The sequence below is a fragment of the Carcharhinus amblyrhynchos genome, unplaced genomic scaffold, assembly GCF_965287045.1.
Source record: "Carcharhinus amblyrhynchos unplaced genomic scaffold, sCarAmb.v2.hapA scaffold_38, whole genome shotgun sequence".
Lineage (NCBI taxonomy): Eukaryota > Metazoa > Chordata > Chondrichthyes > Carcharhiniformes > Carcharhinidae > Carcharhinus > Carcharhinus amblyrhynchos.
This window is the reverse complement of record NW_027649779.1, coordinates 9,810,946-9,826,772: the sequence shown is the minus strand read 5'-3', so window position 1 is coordinate 9,826,772 and position 15,827 is coordinate 9,810,946. Positions and strand designations below refer to the sequence as shown.

The 15,827-nt window shown below is 43.3% G+C and overlaps 10 non-coding genes across 10 annotated transcripts; 1 reads left to right on the top strand and 9 right to left on the bottom strand.

Moving 5' to 3' along the window:
• Positions 1–637: 637 nt before the first annotated feature.
• Positions 638–709, bottom strand: trnae-cuc (transfer RNA glutamic acid (anticodon CUC)). The gene has a single exon. It is a non-coding gene; the product is annotated as a tRNA-Glu (tRNA).
• Positions 710–1,696: 987 nt separating this feature from the next.
• On the bottom strand, positions 1,697–1,769 carry trnak-cuu (transfer RNA lysine (anticodon CUU)). Its single transcript has one exon. It is a non-coding gene; the product is annotated as a tRNA-Lys (tRNA).
• Positions 1,770–2,811: 1,042 nt separating this feature from the next.
• Positions 2,812–2,884, top strand: trnat-ugu (transfer RNA threonine (anticodon UGU)). Its single transcript has one exon. It is a non-coding gene; the product is annotated as a tRNA-Thr (tRNA).
• Positions 2,885–4,223: 1,339 nt separating this feature from the next.
• On the bottom strand, positions 4,224–4,297 carry trnav-cac (transfer RNA valine (anticodon CAC)). The gene has a single exon. It is a non-coding gene; the product is annotated as a tRNA-Val (tRNA).
• A 390-nt stretch (positions 4,298–4,687) lies between these two features.
• Positions 4,688–4,759, bottom strand: trnae-uuc (transfer RNA glutamic acid (anticodon UUC)). The gene has a single exon. It is a non-coding gene; the product is annotated as a tRNA-Glu (tRNA).
• Positions 4,760–6,040: 1,281 nt separating this feature from the next.
• On the bottom strand, positions 6,041–6,113 carry trnav-cac (transfer RNA valine (anticodon CAC)). Its single transcript has one exon. It is a non-coding gene; the product is annotated as a tRNA-Val (tRNA).
• Positions 6,114–6,533: 420 nt separating this feature from the next.
• Positions 6,534–6,605, bottom strand: trnae-uuc (transfer RNA glutamic acid (anticodon UUC)). Its single transcript has one exon. It is a non-coding gene; the product is annotated as a tRNA-Glu (tRNA).
• A 559-nt stretch (positions 6,606–7,164) lies between these two features.
• On the bottom strand, positions 7,165–7,238 carry trnat-ggu (transfer RNA threonine (anticodon GGU)). Its single transcript has one exon. It is a non-coding gene; the product is annotated as a tRNA-Thr (tRNA).
• Positions 7,239–9,038: 1,800 nt separating this feature from the next.
• Positions 9,039–9,112, bottom strand: trnan-guu (transfer RNA asparagine (anticodon GUU)). Its single transcript has one exon. It is a non-coding gene; the product is annotated as a tRNA-Asn (tRNA).
• Positions 9,113–9,529: 417 nt separating this feature from the next.
• On the bottom strand, positions 9,530–9,600 carry trnag-ccc (transfer RNA glycine (anticodon CCC)). Its single transcript has one exon. It is a non-coding gene; the product is annotated as a tRNA-Gly (tRNA).
• Positions 9,601–15,827: the final 6,227 nt, after the last annotated feature.

Here is a 15,827-nt window from a genome sequence, read left to right as displayed (position 1 = left end):
AGCGATGGAGGGGGAGAGGGCGGGGCTAAATACGCGGGGGTTCAGTGAGGTTTCAGAACTGGTGGAGTCACCAACTCCCACCCACTTTGACACGGTGCTACTCCATTCTGGAACGGGATTGATGATAAACTGTCAGCTAAACAGAACATTATACTCACCATGTAATCAGTTTCTGGAGGTGAATGTATTTGAAAGCAAAGGAAGGGAATATCATTTACTGCAGATGATAGAATGACTGTGTGACTATATCTGTAGTGACAGTGACCTGGGATGAAGCAATGGAGACGGTAATGATGATCAATGAGATACAAATCTCAGATATCACAGCAGAACTGTGAAAAGCTCATGTTGTTCAGCAGATTTCCCACAAGAAGCTATAGAAGAGGCAGAGGCTACGAATGATCTTTGAGTGTGGTGAACTACAGTGAAATGTAGTGGAGTAGAATGTATTATTATTCATTTTGACAGGAGGAAGCAGCAAGGGGAATGTAAATATAAATTGCCGGGATTGGGCCAATGGGTTTATTTTGTTTCTCCAGGTAGTTCAAACTGACACAATGATCGCTCCTGTTTTCCATCAGGAAGGAATTTCAGCCCCTCCTAAATCTTGTGCTGGTCGGCAGCAATAAAATCTACATTCCCTGACCGGGAATCGAACCCGGGCCGCGGCGGTGAGAGCGCCGAATCCTAACCACTAGACCACCAGGGAAGATGCACGGAGTAACGTTAATCTGACCGGTACATTGCAGCGTTTTTCAAATTCTCCAGAACGGCTTGTCGAGGGAAGAAAAATTGTTTTGATAGAACAGGAATGACTCCTTCAGCCAACAGCAAATTACTGCAGATGCTGGAACTTAAAAAAAAACTTAAAATGCTGGAAAATCTCACCAGGCATGACGGCATCTCTGGAGAGAGAATGTAAGACAATGTAATTGAGTCTAAACTGCCCTCTGAAATGGCCCAACAAAATAGTTAGTTCAGTGGGAAATAGGGATGGACAACAAATACTGACAATGAAATCTATATTGTGTTAGCAGCATGTTATGAAATAATTAATAATTTTCATTTTGTTTCATTTCATGTCAGAAAGAGTGACATATCCGGGGCTCTTATTATTTAAAACCTGAGCCCTTTAACTATTGAGACAGTTATGGTTCAGTCAGAGAAAAGTGATCCACTGTGATCCAAAAGAAGGAATTGTCGTTGCTGCAAATCCCACCTCAAAACGGAAAATGTTGGAAGATTCATCAGTTTCAACAGCTTCTGTGGAGGGAAAGAGAGGGAATGATACAGGTTGCTGATCTTTGACCCTAACTGGAAGAAATGGATGCTTTAATAGTTTACAAACAAGTACAGAGTCAAGGAAAATAGAGAGAGAGAGGAGGAGGAAAGAACAAATAGTCTTTTGATAGGATGGAAGGCTGGAGTGATTGAATTACAATGGAGAAGATTGTTGTTTCCACTGACACAATCTCGCAGATCCGGGTTTTAAACTCATAATAAATGAGAACAAAATCTCTCGGAAAGTTCAGCGCTAAACTCACCGCCTTCCAGTGATCTGGAGGCAGTTTTCATTCACAGCTGTGAGATGAACAAGGTAGAAAGGAGAGAGGGACTCAGTTTGAGCCGTGACACTTCTGGGGGAACAGAGATCTGGAATTCACCCAGGAATGAGGCAAAGTCTAAAAAATATTAACGCCCAACGTGGGGCTCGAATCCACGACCCTGAGATTAAGAGTCTCATGCTCTACCGACTGAGCTAGCCGGGCACATATGCGCCAATCCTTTCCTTAACCTGAAATGCATGGAGAAAATATGGCTTTTCCATTTGGTGTCTCAGTTTGTTCAGATTTCAGTTTACAATGAATCATAAGAACATAAGAAGTAGGAGCAGGAATAGGCCATCTAGCCCCTCGAGCCTGCCCCGCCATTCAATAAGATCATGGCTGATCTGAAGTGGCTCAGTTCCACTTTCCCGCTTTCTCCCCATAACCCTTAATCCCCTTGCCTACCAAAAACCTATCTACCCGCGTCTTAAAAATATTTAGCGAGGCAGCCTCCACCACTTCAACGGGCAGAGAATTCCAGAGATTCACCACCCTTTGAGTGAAGAAGTTCCTCCTCAACTCCGTTCTAAACTGCACCCCCCCCCCTTATTTTGAGGCTGTGCCCTTTAGTTTTGCTGTCCTTTCTGAGACAGAATCCCCAAAGTTTCTATCCATCCCTCTCAATCATCAATTACATCATTCACATCTTTCAATTCTTAGCTTCACCTTTCCCAAGCATTCCAAACTCCTCTTACATCATTCACCTTTTTTTTGTTCGTAATAATTTAGCCAGGGGAGGAGGCGGAGGGAAAAACCCTCTCAAGATTTTCATGTCACACTGTTTCCCAGTTTCAGATGTTTCAATAAGATCATCTCTGATTATTCTAAACTCCAGAGCGAACACACTCATCCCACTGAATCTCTCCTCTCAGGAGAAACACAGAAATCAATCGCCCCACAGCGTCTGTGAAGGGAACAACATCTAAATCTTCCAGCTGGATGAACTGGCAGCGGAGCTGGAGAAGTCAGAGGTGCAACACTAACGATAAACTCTGAAGAACATACATGTCAGATACACAACATACATGTCAGATACACACACAGCTCACATGTCAAATCATGTCACTTCCAAGTTGCGTCTTTTAACTTCCTGCTCTCCACCTCAGACATTTCCACATTCATCAAAAATCCCCCACTTCAAACCCCATCCTGCTCCTCAATCCACTGATAATCTTACTAGTGCCGGAAGGTGCTGGCAGCATTTGGCTCCATAGCTCAGTGGTTAGAGCACTGGTCTTGTAAACCAGAGGTCGCGAGTTCAATTCTCGCTGGAGCCTCCGTCCAAAGTTTAGCTAATACAAACTGTTGGAAAAAGGCAAATAGAGTGGGAGGCGAAACGGAGTCCTCTCATGAGTGGAGGGGCAGATTAGGTGCTAATTTGGAAATCGAAACGATATTCTTCGTCGTGAAAAGAAATCGAAAGAGCAGAACATATTTGACGAGCTGATAAATATAAATGTTGATATTAAGAATGGAATAGATGCGTTTGTACAAGGAATGTATAAAGTTAGCATGTAGGTGCAGCAGATATTTGGAAGGGAAATTACATTTTGTTCTCATTGCCGGCAGACTGGAGTTTAAAAATAACGAGGTGTTTCTGCTGCTACACAGGATTTTGTGGAAACCAGGTTGAATATTCTGCGCAGATGTGACAGTCACATTTAAAAATGTTTACGCTTTGCATTAGAAACGGTAAAGAGAAGGTTCACCAGATTGTTCCCTGGGGTCAGTGAGTTGTCCTGTGATGAAATTCTCTGGAGTTTAGAAGAATAAGCGGTGATCTATTTAAACTTACACAGTTCTGATTCGGTTTGATAGGTTGGAGGCTGAGAGATTTTCTTTTTCTCTGCTGGTCGGGAATCTAACCCCCTGCGGCACAGATCAGCGGCTGGTCATTTAGGGCTAAGATAAGGAGAAATTACTTCACTCAAAGGGCAAGAATCTTTGGTATTTTCTGTACCTGACAGTTATGTATGCCCCATCATCGAGCACATTTAAGGTCGGGATAAGCAGGTTTCTGATCTCTTGGAGAATTCAGGGATACGGGGAGCTGTTGGAGAAACGAAATTTTATCCCAAGATCAGTCATGATGGTATTGAATGGTGGAAATCTCGATGGACCGAGTGGTCTGTTTCTCCTCCTATGATTCCTGTTAGAATAAAAACAGAAAGGACTGGAATTTCTCAGCAGGGTTTGCAACAAAAGTGGAGGAAGACAGAGAGTTAAGTTTCCGAGTTCAATATTTATTCTTTTCAAACGAGTAACTGAGTGTGAATTATAACAACTAGCACAACATCGAGACTGCAAACACTTCCAGTATCATTTGTATCTGTCTGTTTGAGCACACAATACGCTCAGATATTTCAGATGGTGATTAACCATATTAGTCTGCAACTATAAACCCAATAAATGCTGTTGCAGACTGAACCAGATGGGAATAAATGCTCGTTGTCAAAATCGAACTTTCCCATCAGTGCACCTTATTTCACAGGAAGTATTTGAAGGTGATGTCAGAGCAATGATAACATGTTTTCTAACACCGAGGTTCGGATAATGTTGAGCAGTAAATTGAAATCAAACAATTTTCCCTTCCCCAACATAAGAAAGCTTAACAATTGTTTCTGCCTGGCTTCGAACCGGGGTATTTTTCGCGTGTGAGGCGAACGTGATAACCGCTACACTACAGAAACATCTGGAAACACCATAGAGCAAACCTGCCTGCCTGCAATGTTCAACTAGGCTGTGTTGCTACAGGTTCCGATGGTTCGACTGAGAGCCCATGTCACTGAATTCAGGAAGATAACCGTTACTTTCAATCTGATTGTACAACTTATCCCTCACATCAAAATTGAAAAGCGTTCGTCTGGCAAATATCTAAGGGAGAAATGATTTCTGTCCATTCATTAATGCATCATTTTCATCTTTCTTCCGATAATCATTCGCATTTTGTATCCTGTCGCTCCCTTATTTCTTTGTTCTTTAAATCTGACATTTCCAATTCAGGTACTGAAGAGAAAATCTCCCTCATCCCTCCAGAACTGGAAGTAACACAGGATTGTTGTACCGCAAATAAATCTACATTCCCTGACCGGGAATCGAACTCGGGCCACGGCGGTGAAAGCGCCGAATCCTAACCACTAGACCACCAGGGAAGCTGATAAATACTTTATAAAATATTAATTTATCCATGAACCACCTGCCTTTTGTTCTGTTTCTGTCTTTTTATTCACCAAATACAAGTTTCTCCTTCACATTGCCATGTTTATATCACACACAAGTGATATAAACTTGTGGCCACAGTGCAGAATCCAAACCACTGATCCAACAGGGAAGCTGACAGTGACTTTCCCAATCAGCGGATCATCGTCATTTTAGCCTTTCTCTTCCTTCTCTTCCGTCACACAATAGGCAGGTTTCTCATTATAAAAACATACTCTGCTTATTTCCACACTTGACATCTGTCATCGAGCCCATGGTGGTGAAAACGATGGCGTTGCACCATTGGAACACCCGGGTTCCGCCATCACCAGCTCAGTGTTACCTTGTTACTCCGGGACCCGGCAGTCAGAGTGTTCTCCCACCCCCAGTAAGTCCCCAGAGTTCAGAAGCTGTGACATCTTCTTCAGAGCCTTCAGTGTATACTCGATGGAGACGAACATCACGCGAAGGCCATCTCCACGCCCCCACTACTTCCCTTCAAAAAACAGAGCAACAGGAAATTAAGAAACGACAAGCTTAAGGGCAGTTTAAATGATGGTGTCCCTTCAGTGCAGTTCATTGTGTTTCTAAAGTGAGATGATTTCTGTTTGTTACACAGTTCAGGCTGCCCTGATTCAGAGAAGGATCAGGCTCAATCCTCCCGATGGCCTTTCCCAACTCCATTTCTTTAAGCGAATTTCAGTAACATTTCCATTAAATAATATGATTGTGACATACGTCAATGTGGTTGTATGGCCGAGCGGTCTAAGGCTCCAATCTCCGTGGAGGTGCGGGTTTGAATCCCAACGCGAGCGAAATGGATTTAAATTTTGATCCTTACTGCTTTTGTAAGATTGAATGCAGGAGTGTGTGCAGTGTCGTTTTCGTCATGCGATTCTTCTGTGAAATGTGCGCCTTTTCCTCTAGTTCACTTACAGTATTACTTGTATCTGTCTGTTTGAGCAGACATTACTATCAGAAATTTCTGATAGTGAATAACCATATTCGTCTGCACCTATAAACCCATTAAATTCTGTTGGAGACTGAACGAGATGCGAATAAATGCTCGGTGTCAAAATCGAACTTCCCCGTCAGTGCACCTTATTTCACAGAAAGTATTTGAGGATGAAATCAGAGAAATGATAACATGTCTTTAACATCGAGGTTCGGATAATGTGCAGCAACAAACTGAGACCAAATAATTTCCCTTCCCCGACATAAGCAAGCTTAACGATTGTTTCTGCCCGGTTTTGAACCGGGGACCTTTCGCGTGTGAGACGAACGTGATAACCACTACACTACAGAAACAACTGGAAAACTAATGGAGCAAATCAGCCGGCCTGCAATGTTCAACTGCGCTGTGTTGCTGCAGGTTCCGATGGTTAGACTGAGAGCCCATGTCACTGAATTCAGGAAGATAACCGTTACTTTCAATCTGATTGTACAACTTATCCCCAACATCAAAATTTAAAAGCGTTCGTCTCACAAGCATCTAAGGGATCATTGATTTCTACCCAATCATTGATGCATCATTTTCATTTTTCTTCGAATAATCTCAGCATTTGTGTCATCAGCGCTTTGTAACCTGTCGCTCCCTTTTTTCTTTGTTCTTTAAATGTGACATTCGCAATTCAGATGCTAAAGAGGAAATCTCCCTGATGCTGATTCGGACAGAACTGGTGCAGACCGGGAAGTAACGCAGGATTGTTGTACAGCAATAAATCTACATTCCCTGACCGAGAATCGAACCCGGGTCACGGCGGTGAAAGCACCGAATCCTAACCACTAGACCACCAGGGAAACTGGCAAATTCAAAAATATTAATTTATCCATGCGCCACCTGCCTTTTGTTTTATTTCTACACGGGAACACAATCTCAGGATAAGGTGCTGATGATTCAGGACTGAGATGAGGAGAAATTGCTTCACTCAAAGGCTGGTGAATCTTGGGAATTCTCTACTCCAGAGGGTTCCGATGCTCCATCATTGAACACATTTCAGTTTGGGTTCGACAGATTTATGATCTATCCAGGAATGAATGGAAACAGGAATATGGAATTGGAACAAATACTCAGCCACAAGTTCATTTTTCAATTGTATTTTTTTTATGTTTCAAGGTATAATTACACATATATATTATATATATATGTAATGGTGTACAGATATATATATGTGTATATGTATATACAATGTTATATGTAATATGCTTGAAGTCAATCGTCATTATATAATGTTGGTAATACCAGATAACAGTACAGCCGGGAACAATTCACACCTATTTTTTATTGGCACCCACGGACACATTGCCAACAGGCAACTGTTTAACCGTGAATGCTGATGGTGAGGAAATAGTAAAATTCCGTCCCTGGGTAGTCTCGAACCACCAACCTTTCAGTTACCAGCCGAACGCGCTGACCAATTGCGCCACAGAGACTGAAACAGCAGCTAAGTATATTCTAAACCAGTTTGTGACCAATGATCACGCAATCTGAAGCTTAATTTCGTTATGAATGCACTGGGCTTTGCTTCTATAAGGGCTACAATTAACCCTGTCTCATTTATGACTGTTCATGGCAGTGTTCACTACAATCACACATTTGGTGCAGTCTTGTACAGTAATGCACTAGGCCATGTCTCTTTATATACTGCGTTTGACTCATTTGAATCATTATTGCAATAGACTTTGCAACTGTTTACACTACATTACATGCCGCTTCATTTATTAATACATGTGGACATGCCATGATAAATGCTACAAATCATCGTCTCTGAACTATTATTACTTAGTCAAGAGTTCACTTACGTTACATTAGGCTCCATCTCAGATATTATTGTGCTCGGCTCTATGTCATGCAGTACTGAACACACCCGTGTATCACTAATAAAGCAGACACTTTCTCACTAATTGTTTTTCTATCAAATGTGTCTAATAGATGGAATCGAACAAAGAGTGAGTGAGAAGAATAGATGGATATTAACTAAAAAGTGCAATATAATTCTGTGGATGAAATTGTGTTATAGGTCAGAGTGAGTTAGGGCTCGAATTGTGCTGAAGTCAAAAATTATAACAAGGAATTATATTTACATATACACAGAACATATTATAGAGGCAGGGTTCGGCTGGATTTCTGAACGGACTAAGGAAAAAAATGAGCGCCGAGGAATGGAAATTCCAGCGAAAAAGAGGCATGTATCCAATTATAATGAAATATTATTTGATAATGTCTGCATGATAAAATAGACAAATTTTTAAATCACTAAAATGTAAGGTTATTCAATAATTAGCTGGTAATCGACATGTTCACTAGCGGGAAGGTAAATAGGAATGCAAGTATTAAATTCACTATCCTTCGGCCAGATTTCCCTGTGAATGTTACTGACAGAGATATTAACGCCATTGCTTTACTGATTGTTCCCTTTCCATGGAAACAGGGAAATACATTTTCCTCAAATATCTCCTCAAACCTGCTGCACTAACCTTGTGATTAAAATGATACATCACCGCCATCTGCTGGCGGACCACAGCGACTGCAGGCGCTGGTGCTTGTGAGTCTGCGAACAGGTTACTGAAATATGAATATTGAACGATATTGTCCGAGATTGTAGTTTATAGAAGGATCTCGGCTGGCGTATTCGCCCTTTTTATAACCAGGCACCGCAGACAAACCGTGTTCTTCATTTCCCATTGGGAGATAATGTCTGGAGATTGAATTTGGGATTATTTGAAACTTCAAATTGTAAATTCCATGCAGTTATCAGACGTTAATCAAGTTCAGAATCTTAGTGGGTAAACATTGCTGCCCTCTGCAATTCGTTTGTCAGACATTTTCACGGTTTAGTCTTAAAAAAGGCACAAAGAACCAGACATTTACAAGGACACACACACACACACACACACACACACACACACACACACACACACACACACACACACACACACACACACACACACACACACACACACACACACAGGTATTGGAGCCTACAGAGATACAGGGGGGCATACACAGATTCAGGGACACATGTAGATGCAGGGGCACACTAGATTCAGACGCAGACATATAGAGATCCTGGTAACTCGAAAGATACAAGGGCACACACAGAATCAGAGGCATATACAATGTCTCAGCTTGTGCACTGCCAAACTCTCTCTCGTCGTTCCAGACTTTTCATTGAGTTGAAGCAGGCAACTATTTACCCGTGAATGCTGATAGTGAGAAAAATAGCAAAATTCCGTCCCTGGGTGGTCTCGAACCACCAACCTTTCAATTAACAGCCGAACGCGCTGACCAATTGCGCCACAGAAACTGAGGCAACAGCAGTTAAATATAGTCCAAACTAGTGTGTCAATGACCACAATTCTATTTCGGAAAACCTGTTCCAGAACTGCAGCATGACGGCACTGTTTGCAATTCTATACAAGTCTCTTTACTTCCGTTGATCCTGCAGCACTGCTGTAGTGTGTTTCTCCTGTGAACGGGCAGGTAAAATAAATCCATGTCTCTTATCACAGGCAGGAAAGGGAACTAACCACCAGTAGCTCAACGATCCAATACTTTCCACTCAATCATCAATAACACCATTCACAACTGCACCACCTTCCGAATACTGTGATCCATTTCCCTCAGGATTTAGTTCCAAGACTTAATATTTCCCTTGTTTTCCCCCCAATTTTGGCAGGAAATTCGCTTCAATATACAGAGTGAACGGAGAAAGAAGAAGCTTTGCATTGGCCGGGAATCGAACCCGGGTCTCTCGCGTGGGAAGCGAGAATTCTACCACTGAACCACCAACGCTGCTCTTCCTGGTGCTACCCCCAACTGCTCTCTCTTCCTTCACACTCAGCAGCATTGTAATTTCCTTACTTTGTCCTTTCATTCCCCAATGCCCACAAAAACTCTCACTCAAATCTCACACGCAACATCGCACAAGCCTCTCATGCTGTTCAGCACCTTCCTTTCATTCACAACCGCATCTCAAACTTTCAACCTTCCTCCAAAACACAAGCACTCTGCAACAGTCCCCGTGTCACACAGCCTCATTCACCCAAATATGCCTCTGCTTTCACCACATCAGTTTAAACACGCTTAAAACGTATTCAAATTATTTGCACACTGTCTCTTATACTCAACTCATATCACTACAATACGCCTCATGCCATTCTGCAAAAGCTTTAAGTTGCTACATTTCTTCAAAGCTGGTACCCAGTGCGACACCAGGCCAAACTTCCACTTTCAACACTTGATAACACCTATATAGGGTTACAAGTTAACTCGGAATGAGTTAAAACATAGGGCTTAGGAGAGCTAGTAGGGGGCATGAGAAGTCCTTGGCAAGTCGGATAAAGGAAAACCCCAAAGCTTTTTACTCTGACGTTAAAAAAATGCATTAAATCTTCAGATATAGAGGCCAGTCTGCGACATCTGAAAGCAATGAATCCTAACCACGAGACCCCCAGAATCCCATCTACCTGATTCTCCCAGATACTGATTACAGGAATGTGCACAGCGCCGATTGTCCGCACTCACACACTCCTTCCTGTCTGTTAAGATTTGAAATTGTTTATATTTTTCACATTGGCTTCCAGTGTGATGAAAGCAGAGCTGTGATAAGCTGATGTTGTTCAGTGGATTTACTGCAGTAAGGTTTATGTCAGTTCGATGCAAACATTGGTGTTTGAATGTGGTCAGTTACAGTGAAATTTAATACGTTGGAAAGTAGCCTACTCATTTTTACAGGAGGAACCAGCAAGGGAAATATAAATATGAATTGTGCAACGGGACTGATATTTCTCCCTGCTGTTCAAATTGGCACAAGTATTGATCCACGATTTTCAGATTGTCACCCTGTGTTGGGTTCTGCGGTGTAATGGTGAGCACTCTGGACTCTGAATTCAACGACCCGAGTTCAAATCTCGGTGGAACCTTGTTTTAATTTGCAAATACAGATGATGGATTGGCTGAAGGACGTTTCATTTAAATTTACCACCAAGTCCTAATCGAGAGGAGAATTTGCCAGCCCGATCAACTGCTGTTACTCAATTCAAGGGCGATTAGGGATGATAGGAAATGAATCAGGACAATCTGAACAATGGACCTTTTCCTCACAAGTTAACGCAAACTTTTTGACAATGTTTCTGCCTGAAACTTTCAAAACGTCGAGCTAATATGTAACAACCATCCCACTTTCCCATGTGGGCCAGTGGCGCAATGGATAACTCGTCTGACTACGGATCAGAAAATTCTAGGTTCACTCCTGGTTGGCTCAGTACAAACCTTTAAAAGGTGGTCTTAAATTCCCTGTTACTTTCGATGAAAAAGGTATCTAATTGCTTTATCCTTATTCAGACAAATGCTGGTAAGCATATTTTCAGCTTCTCTGGAGAAAGTAATGTTAGGAAATTGCTAATGAACAGTAACCGACTATTTTAAGTTATTTATTTCGAAAAAAAAAATCATTTAATAAGATTAGGATATTACGTAAATGCTAACCTCAAATACATTTTGGACAAAATTCAACATGTCTCAGAGAATTTACACAATTTTGTGAAATTTTTCATAAAATTCAGCATTTCTGATTTTGGAGAAAGCATTTCAAGCTGAGTTCAGTGCAAAGATAATATGACTGTAACAGCGAGATTCTGACAATATTCAGCACCAAACTGAAATCATACAGACTTCCCTCACCCTAGCATGTTTCAGATGGTGATTAACTATGTTAGTCTGCACCTAAACCTATTAAATTGTCTTGTAGACTTGATGATTGCTGACATGTAGAGGTGTCAAAATAGGAAAGTTTCTTTCCTGGCATTGCATCAAACAATTTATCATTTCTTATTTGACACAAAGCATTTGAGGCCGAGGCCAGAGCGAAGGTACTATGGGGGTAACATCGAGATTCAGATAATGTTCAGCAACAAAATGCCCCGGCCGATGAAGGCATGCTTTAAGGTGCGAGGGGCAAGGTTTAAAGGGGATGGACATGGAGGATTTTTCGCATAGAGAGTAGTGCGTCCCTGGAACTCGCTGCTGGGGAGAGATAGTAGAAACGGATGCAGTTGTGACTTTTAAGTCAGCTGACGAGTACATGAATAGGATGGGAATAGAGGGATATGGTCCCGGAAGGATAGGGGGTTTTGGTTAAGTGGGGCAGCATGGTCAGTGAAGGTTTGAAGGGCCGAAGGGCATGTCCCTGTGCTGTAATTTTCTTTGTTCTTTGTACTCCATTTTTCTTTACCGAAAACTGAGCTTCAGACTCTGTAGCTCTATACTTAACCATTCCATCTCTGACATCTTCTCCAGTCACACAACCCTGTGAGACGTCTGTACTGATCTTATTGTGGCATCATGAGCGTTCCACATACAACATGACTTGTATCTATAAATTCTCATCTTGAACATTTCAATTGAAATTTCAGGGCGAGCAGAGCTTTTTGAGCAGAATGGTTCAGATTCCCATCCCCTTTAATGTGAACAAGTTGTTCCTGATTTCCCTACAGAGGTTGTCTATTAAACAATGACTGAACACAGGGGGTGAATGTGAGAAGCTGAAGTTTCCAGTTGAAGAGGTTCCCAGTGTCTCTGAGCAGCTGAACTGGGGAAGCCTTTGGGCAGAAACTGCGCTGCTGCTATTTCCCTTCCTGACCACCGGGGGTCGCCGTAACACGCCCGGGCGCTGCTCCGCCCAGTGTCACCTCTTGCCCACTCCAGCCCGGCCGCTGCTCGTTGGCGGAACATCCGGGTCCTGTAGAGAGGCGGGGCCAGCCGCCATATTGCAGTGACGTCACCATCAGCCCCTCCCCCCCGTCGAGGAAAAAGCGGCGGTTCAGAAATGTAGAAAGTGAGAGAAATTCCCACCCCGAAATCCCGCCCGGAGCGGAATTAAAATTAAATAAAATACATATTTTTATAAAGAGGCAGGTGGTGGAACCGCGCATGTGCTGTAGTATTTTCCCAGAGCGCACCGCGCGGGTGTGATTGAAAAACAGACGGAATAAAAAACAGAAACGATTTTCCCGAATGGAGAAGGAACCGAAAGTCTGACGGGTGAGGATGTGAATAATAATCATCAACATTCAAAATATTAAAAGATTAAAGTGTAACTGCCTGGGCGCATGTGCGGGAGGGGTATTCCCCCAGAGTGCAGCGCGCGGGACGCCGTCTCCCCTGGCAACGCAAGATGGCCGCTGGCCGTCTCCCCTGGCAACGCAAGATGGCCGCCGCCGGCGGTGAGTGATTGTGGCGCAGGCGCAGTGAGGTCTGCCTGCAGCCCATTGTCCAGATTGCCCCCCAGTGGATGTGGTGGGGATGGTGCAGCAGATGGAGCAACAATCCCAGTTTCAATGGGGGGAGAGAAGCTGCAATGCTGCTCCCTGTTGTTCACTCCTCTCCCCAGTCTCAGCATTGCAGAGTGTTTAAACAAGAGGGTGCATTGTCACAGCAGCACCTTGACCTGCAGTTTAAGTTTATTTATTAGTGTCACTAATAATTCGGCTTACATTAACACTGCAATGCAGTTCCTGTGAAAATTCCCGAGTCGCCACATTCCTGTTCGGGTACACTGATGGAGAATTTAGCATGGCCAATGCATCTAACCTGCTCGTCTTTCGGACTGCTGGAGGAAAGCGGACTATCTGGAGGAAACCCATGCAGACATGGGGAGAATGTGCAAACTCCACACAGACAGTGACCCAAGCTGGGAATCGAATTTGGGGCCCTAGCGCTGTGAGGCAGCAATGCTAACCACTGTGCCACTCTGTTGCAACACTCTCCCCCAGATATCAAACTACGCCCCCCAATAAAATCATAAAATCCCAACAGTGCATCAAGTCTATGTCAACAGATCATTTTACCCGATTCCCGTAACCCCACAATACCTTCGAATCCCCCTAACCTTCACATCTTTGGACATTAATGGAGAATTTAGCATGGTCAATCCACCTAACCTGCCCGTCTTTCAGACCCCACAGCTATTCTGGTCGCCCTATTATAGAAAGGATATTTTTAAACTAGAAAGAGTGCAGAAAAGATTTACTAGGATGCTGCTAGGACTTGATGGATTGAGTTATGAGGAGAAGCTGGATAGACTGTGACTTTTTTCACTGGAGCATTGGAGGCTGAGGGGTGATCTTATAGAATTCTATAAAATAATGAGGGGCACAGATCAGCAAGATAGTCAATATCTTTTCCCAAAGTTGGGGGAGTCTCAACCTAGATGGCCTAGGTTTCAGATGGGAGGGGAAAGATACAAAAGTGTCCAGAGGAGCATTTTTTTTCACACAGAGGGTGGTGAGTGTCTGGAACAAGCTGCCAGATGTAGTCATCGAGATGGATACAATTTTGTCTTTTAAAATGCATTTAGACAGTTACATGGGTGTGATGGGTATAGAGGGATTTGGGCCAAATACAAGCATTTGGGATTAGCTTAGGGGTTTCAAAAAAGGGCAGCATGGAGCAGTTGGGCTGAAGGGCCTGTTTCCATGCTGTAAACCTCTATGACTCTATATGGGAGGAACATGAAAACCCCACACAGACAATGACCCGACGCTGGAATTGAACACGGGTCCTTGGCACTAGGAGGCTGCAGTGCTAACCACTGTGCTAATGTGCTGCCACTCAGCAAATGTATTTGGAGGGAGCCAAGGACAGGAGGGGGTTGGGGGACGGGTGGGTTGATTTCTATCTCACTTTGATGTGGGGAGGGGTGGAAATCAGAAAAAAAAACAGCTGTAACTCAACATTTTCCCTCATTCCTGCCCTTGTTACTAATTAAAAACCAGCTCACTCCTCCATTCTGCCCATCAATAGGGCTAACAGAAAGCAGGGGAAAGGTTGTGGCACAGAAAGAGGCCATTCAGCCCATCACATCTTCACCAGCTTGGGAAATAAATTCTAGCCCTTCATTCTAATCCCACTTTCCAGCGATCCAGCCCCTAGCCCCCCTTACTACAGTTCCAGCATTTCAGCTATAGATCTGTGTGTGAGGTGAGTGAGCCGAGAGATTTCTGTCTGAACCATCAGTTTAGGCAGCGAATTCCAGACACCCACCATCCCTTGAATGAGAACCTTCTTCCTAATGCCCCTTCTAATCCTTCCACCAATCACTTTATATCTGTGCAGGCCCCACTAACCCTCTCCCAACCATCACCACGCATCCCCCAACGCCCCCCCCCCTCCCCCCCCACCCCCGATCCCCACATCCCCACCCACAATAAATGACCTCTCTCTGCTCAGGGGAAACAAGCCTTTTCTATCCACCCTGTCATGGCTTCCTCATAATTTTGGACACCTCAGTTCGGTCCCCCTCAGCCTCCTCTGCTCTGGGGAAACAAACCTTGCCAATCCAATCTTTCCTCATCACCACAATCTAGGCCTTGTATCAGTAATCTCTGCCCTGAACCTCTCTCAGTTATAACAATCTGGGCCTTGTATCAGTAAACTCTGCCCTAAACCTCTCTCAGTTATTACAATCTGGGCCTTGTATTAGTAATCTCTGCCCTAAACCTCTCTCAGTTATTACAATCTGGACCTTGTATCAGTAATGTCTGCCTTAAACCACTCAGTTATTACAATCTGGGCCTTGTATCAGTAATCTCTGCCCTGAACCTCTCTCAATTATTAAAATCTGGGCCTTGTATCGGTAATCTCTGCCCTGAACCTCTCTCAGTTATTAAAATCTGGGCCTTGTACCAGTAAACTCTGCCCCGAAACTCTCTCAGTTATTTTAGTCTGAGCCGAGTATCAGTATTCTTTGTTGTAAACCTCTCCGAGTCATTACATTCCGGGTCTTCTATCAGTAAACACTGCCCAAAACCTCTCTCAGTTATTACAATCTAGACCTTAAGCAGAGGACACAAAGATTTAATATAATTGACAACAGATTTGAAGGGGGTGATAAGGAGATTTTTTTTACACAGTATGATCTGGAATGCACAACCTGACAGGTGCTAGAAGCAGGTTTAATAGTAAGTCTAAAAGGAAATTGGATAAATATTGACGGAGTTATGGTGAATGGGATTAATCAG